Source organism: Sinocyclocheilus rhinocerous, unplaced genomic scaffold (genome assembly GCF_001515625.1).
Source record: "Sinocyclocheilus rhinocerous isolate Xijiao unplaced genomic scaffold, SAMN03320098_v1.1 scaffold1676, whole genome shotgun sequence".
In the NCBI taxonomy this organism is placed as follows: domain Eukaryota; kingdom Metazoa; phylum Chordata; class Actinopteri; order Cypriniformes; family Cyprinidae; genus Sinocyclocheilus; species Sinocyclocheilus rhinocerous.
Genome location: NW_015644618.1, coordinates 743,681 through 749,477, shown reverse-complemented (window position 1 = coordinate 749,477; position 5,797 = coordinate 743,681).

Sequence of the window (5,797 nt, the reverse complement as noted above, 5' to 3'; positions counted from 1 at the left end):
AACACTTTTCATTTCATTTTCATTTTATTTGCGACAGCCATAATGGATTTAGTTTAACTGTACAGCAGCATTTTTGTCCACGTGTGTTGCCATAGTTGCGGAATCCGATAGCACGGATTTTACATCATTGATAGGCGACAATGAACCGGGACGAGCCATTATTTAAAATTGGAATTTCTCTGGATTTACAAATCCTTTGGAACTTTTGGGATAACGTAAGTGCACAACTGCATAAAATATATAACACTGTGCAAGTGTTTTTTGGATTTTTATTATGAAAATCTTACATATGCCTTTAATAAAAGTTTTCCCGGAAATACTTCCCTATTTAATGCATTTTTTTCTCCTTACAAATTGTATTATCAGCATAACAATTTGAGTAAATGTAGCTGTGTAAAAGGTAGGGGATGATGCCCTCCTTCTAAAACAATGTGTATGTTTAAACTGTAACTTAAATTATCATGTTTATGTTTCTCATTTCTTTATCTGGCACCATTTTGGAGAGAATTTTGCTCTTTTTAATCTATCTTTTTAACCCATCTCATGTTGTGTGATGCTGAACTCTCGTATGAGTTTCTGATGGTTTTGTATTCTTTGCATTGTTCTAAACATTAATATTTGATGTGCAACAATAGCATGCTCTGGCTCAGTGGCCTTACACCTAATTTAAATCTATTTTTTCAGACATTATGATTTAAATGGTGATGAGTGTACTGAGAATAACTCTTTCATCTTTTCATCACTTAAATAGTTTTTCCATGTTGTTTTGATGCATTTTAAGGAGTTGGCAGTCAAAATTAAAACTGCTAGCAGTCAAAATTAAAACTGCTAGATGATAGATTTTCTTCATTCTTTCTGACAAACAACAAAAGGCAATGTGAACAATGTTTTCTAAATGTTTAAATTGCAGTATACAACGTTAATTATAAGGGGGATAGAATCCGCAGCTCAGTACTCAGTACTCACTACTCATGAGTACTTTTAAATAAGCTACTCTTTTCCTCTTACTCACACTACATTTTTTGGAATGTAATGGTACTTTTACTTGAGTATATTTTTTCCTTAGTCTTTCCACCACTGCCTGGGTAATGTTTCATGAACTCTATCACACCCTTCATTCACATTTTGTACTAAAATAAAAGCCTCTTTGAGTTGCCTGACTTCTGCTTTCACATGACCATCTTAATTTTCCACCACAGCAGTTTATCTAAAGATTTAATGCAGGATTGTTTTTGTTGTATAAAACCTCCGTATTACGTTATGTTTTTTTCCCCCCTGTGGTCTTTAGGTTATGTGTCTACAAAAAAAAAAAAAGATATTCAAGACTTGGTATGCACTGACATTTGTGACAGGTCACATAACCGGTTACAGGGGATTATTATGGGTTTTTATCATAACACATGTCAAACTCATACACATGTCAGTCAGTAACTAGTGAAAACATTAACTAGCAACAAAGGCCCGGGGGTCAAGGGGGATATATGGGGCCCCATTACCAATGACAGAAATGACAGATACAGCCATTGGAGTATGAGCGCTAGGGAACCTGATGGATAATTGGCCCCGAGGCCCTTTCATGTCATGATCTGACCATGAAATGATTTTTGTTCATGGAGTGCGCTTACACTTAGCATCACAACTCAGTATAAACAATACAGTGATTACTCTATGAGAATTGTCTAATATTCTAGTGCTGACAAAGGTAGCACTCAATATATGTCAGTTAGGGTGTGTGTTAGAAATGTTGGGTTAGTGTTTTATTGTTGCATCATGTGTTTGTATTGATCTGATTTTATTTCTCATTGGCCAAAAATAAAGCACCTATAAATAAGCTGGGTGTAATCTCTTGGTGTCACCCACAATATATTTATAGATTCCATTGCGGTTTGGACCTTAAAGGGGTCATATGATGCGATTTGAATTTTTCCTTTCTCTTTGGAGTGTTACAAGCTCTTGGTGCATAAAGAAGATCTGTAAAGTTGCAAAGACTAAAGTCTCAAATCCAAAGCATGCCGTGGAGACACTGTGTGCTTCGTTGTGAAAGCGAAACTACACTGGTAAAAATTATGTGTTGGATTTACTTAAAACATAAACACATTTCATTACACCAAATACACAAAATAATGTTCTTTTTAACAGCATCATATGACCCCTTTAAGGCTGTTCCACCTCAAACACTCTCATTGTTTTCCATTTTCATTTGTGGTTTTAGTCATTAGGTTCCTCAATTTGAATTTCCTACTTTACTCAACCTGCCATTTTCATTCTTGTAAAGGAGCTCCAAATCTAGTGAACAAACAAGTTTTTTTGATTTATTACTTTAAAGATGTAAAAGCGTTTATATATCATATATCAAATATGATATACCAAGCGTCTCCAACCCTGCTCCTGGAGAGATGCTGTCCATCAGAGTTCAGCTCCAACCCCAGTCAAACACACCTGAACCAGCTAATCAAGAATCAAGGGACTGGAACTGAAGTGAACTGATGTGCAGTTATTTTCAGGGATACGCAACGTATGTCTAAAGTAGTTGTAGGCAAGTCTTCACATTACTTGCCAAATAATTTAAGTTATTTCAAAGGTCCTTACAACCTACAACAGCAAAAGAACCAAAACCCACAATGACACTGACCAAGCAAATAAAAATATTTTAAAAATAGAATAAAAATGACACACACTCGCACAGAAACATGTTGCAGTGCTGCTCTGATGATGTTATCAGTAAAATAGTTTAGAAAATTAAAAGCTACATGACATTTAAGTTCAAAGTTGCTTTATTGGCATGACATTTGGATTATATTACCAAAGCATTTTAAGTATATGTAAATACAGAATATAATTACACCACCAAAGTAATAATAGAAAAGAAAAGGGGGGGGGGGGGGGGGGGTACGGGGGAGTAGACAGTATCTCTATCCAAATAATAATTACAAACAATTACAATTATATATAATAAAGGTGTAAAATAAAGCAAATGAATACAATGGATTAACCATTTTGTATGGTGTGTATGGTGTATACACACATAACATCTCTCTCTCTCTGTCTCTTGCTCTCTCTCTCTCTCTAATAACTGCATTTCTTGAACATGAAGGAAAATTTACAGCTCATTCAGTCACTGAGAGATAAGGCTTATTTGTATCACAACTTTATGATTTAAAGTGATTTGTTTCAGTCTTTTTGAATGCAACTTTCCCGAAAGAAGTGCCTCCCATAGTTTAAAATGCAGTTGGCTCACTAGGAAAAAGTTGAATGGGGGCAATTTCGGACACAGGCACTTAAGTAACCCCCAACAACTATCCCTCATCTCCCACCCCCCGTTGTTCTCTGAGAAATGCTTTATAGCGTTAAGCTGTAAATCTGTGATGCATAAATGTTACTATACCCGAGAAACTCCAAACCTTTACAGCATTCATCTGCTGTATGGATTTCATTAAAGACTTCGCATGGCTCATATCCTGTCTAGTAATGACATATCTTTGTAGTAGGCCTAAACTTACGAAAGAATCATGGAATCATGGTGTGAAAGTGCTCACTAAAAATGAAAAATGCACCCAGTGGCAATATCTTACGGTCAGTCTGCCATCATCCAGTTTCATCTGAGGTGTAATTTGAGTACTATTTTATACATCTGCATCTGCATGTGCATGTTCCAGGCATGCTGTTTTGATATGGCTTAAAGCAACTTTTCTACAACACTCAAAGGTATTTAATGGGTCAAATATTTCTCAAGAAAGTTTCCTGTGAAAAGCATTTTTCATTATACAGAATTTGAGTCATTTAATGACAATGAAACAAGTTTAAACATTCACAGTTGATGTCTTTTTCTTTTGGCAATGTCAGTCAGTCCACAAATCACTTTTTTTTTGTCAGTAATTCATCTGTAAAAAATGTGGTTTACTGCCAATAAAGCAAGTGAAATGTTCTAAAGCCTGGAAGTGAGTAGAACATTTGTGTGTGTGTGTGTGTGTGCTAGAGCAATTTTGATTACGGTGAAGTCTTTTGGCAGATTCATGTTTTTAGTACAGAAGCATGATCATTGTCTTTGCTCACGTCACAAGTTCCTCATTTCATAATAAGAAACTGATGTCAGCACAGGCAGGTGATGATAATTGTCTCCTCACTGAACTTGTACTTTTCCTGGAGGACTAAACCTGGTTTAGTCTATCCATTTAATTTTTTTTTAAACATTAGCATTTTAACTTGAATGTGCAAGGCTTCGGGTCAGCCACTTCCACTTATTTTATCTGTACAAATACAGCCTTTTATGCTGCTTGATACTGCAAACTTGTATTTTTTACCGGCTAATGAATCAGATCTCTCACACATTCACAGGAAATAGCTTACATCAGTGTTGAAATATATGGTGAATAGCACATTGGTGCCTGCTTTATAACCGATTATATGCCTAAGGCGAGTTGGTCCTGACTCTGGAAACCCCCTTGCGCATGGATATTACACGCACATTAAGCATTTTCTATTGATGATTACTTGTCTGAGGACAAATACCCCATTTTTGTTATAAAATTAAAACTGAAAACTGCTGTTATAATTCTGTCTTTATTTTCCTCAAGTTATTTACTATATATCAGTATTTAATACACACATTTTGTGTTTGTAATATGAAGTTTGTAATATGTTATTCAGTTAATGTTTATTGCATTAATTTTTAGTGTGATTATGTTTTACCATAATGGCGTTTGTATTTGTGAGTAACCCTCTACTTTTTAGTTATTATTGGCCACCAATGATGGAGGCCCTAATCTGATGAACTTTAGTCCTTCTATCATGTTAATAATAACACATTTTATAGCAAAACAGATTGTAACAGCTCAAGTATGTTAGCATATTAACATTAAATCATTAAATGACATATACAGGTCCACCAAAATATCATAATGCTTGTATTTTTTATAGCAAAATTCTATATGGTGGATAGCACGTTGGTGCCTGATTTATAACCTATTAAAAGCCTGAGGCGAGTTGGTCCTGACTCTGGAAAACCCCTTGCTCTTGGATATTACACAGACATTACACATTTTCTGTTGATTATTACTTGTCTGAGGACAAATACCCCATTTTTGTTATAAAATTAAAACTGAAAACTGCTGTTATAATTCTGTCTTTATATCCCTCAAATATTTACTATATACCAGTATTTAAAACGCAAATTTTGGTTTTGTGATTTTGTCGGATCATACCACTGTTTAGTTGGAGTTTGGTTGAGCACCAGTGTTTTCCCCCTGGGGTCTTTAAGTTATGTTTCCTGCCCACAACAAAACCCCAATATACTCAAGAATTCTGCACTGACGTTTGCTACAGGTCACATAATCAGTTATGGGACTATCTACCCATTACCCATTGATCACTATCATGCAGTGTAAAGTGTGAGAGGCGATTGCTCTTTCAGCATCACTGTACACATTAGATCAGGGGTCACCAACCTTTATCACGTAAAAGATCTGCAGGTAGAGATAGAGCAGTGCCCCCAGACATATTGTGTTATATTTTAAGCCTGGCCTATAATAACATACAGTGGGTATAGAAAATAATCACCCCCCTTTAAAATAATCACATTTTGTTGCTTTGCAGCCTGAAATGAAGAAGGACACAGTTTTTGTTTTATCCAGCTGTATTTACTCCTATTATAACATCCAAGTGAAAGATATAACGCCAACATGTCAGAGAGAGAAAAAACAAAACCGAATCACTGAGTTGGAAAACGGGTCACCCCCTTGTGTCAGTATTTTGTTGAACCACCTTCTTCTTTAATTACAGCCTTTAGTCTGTTGGGATA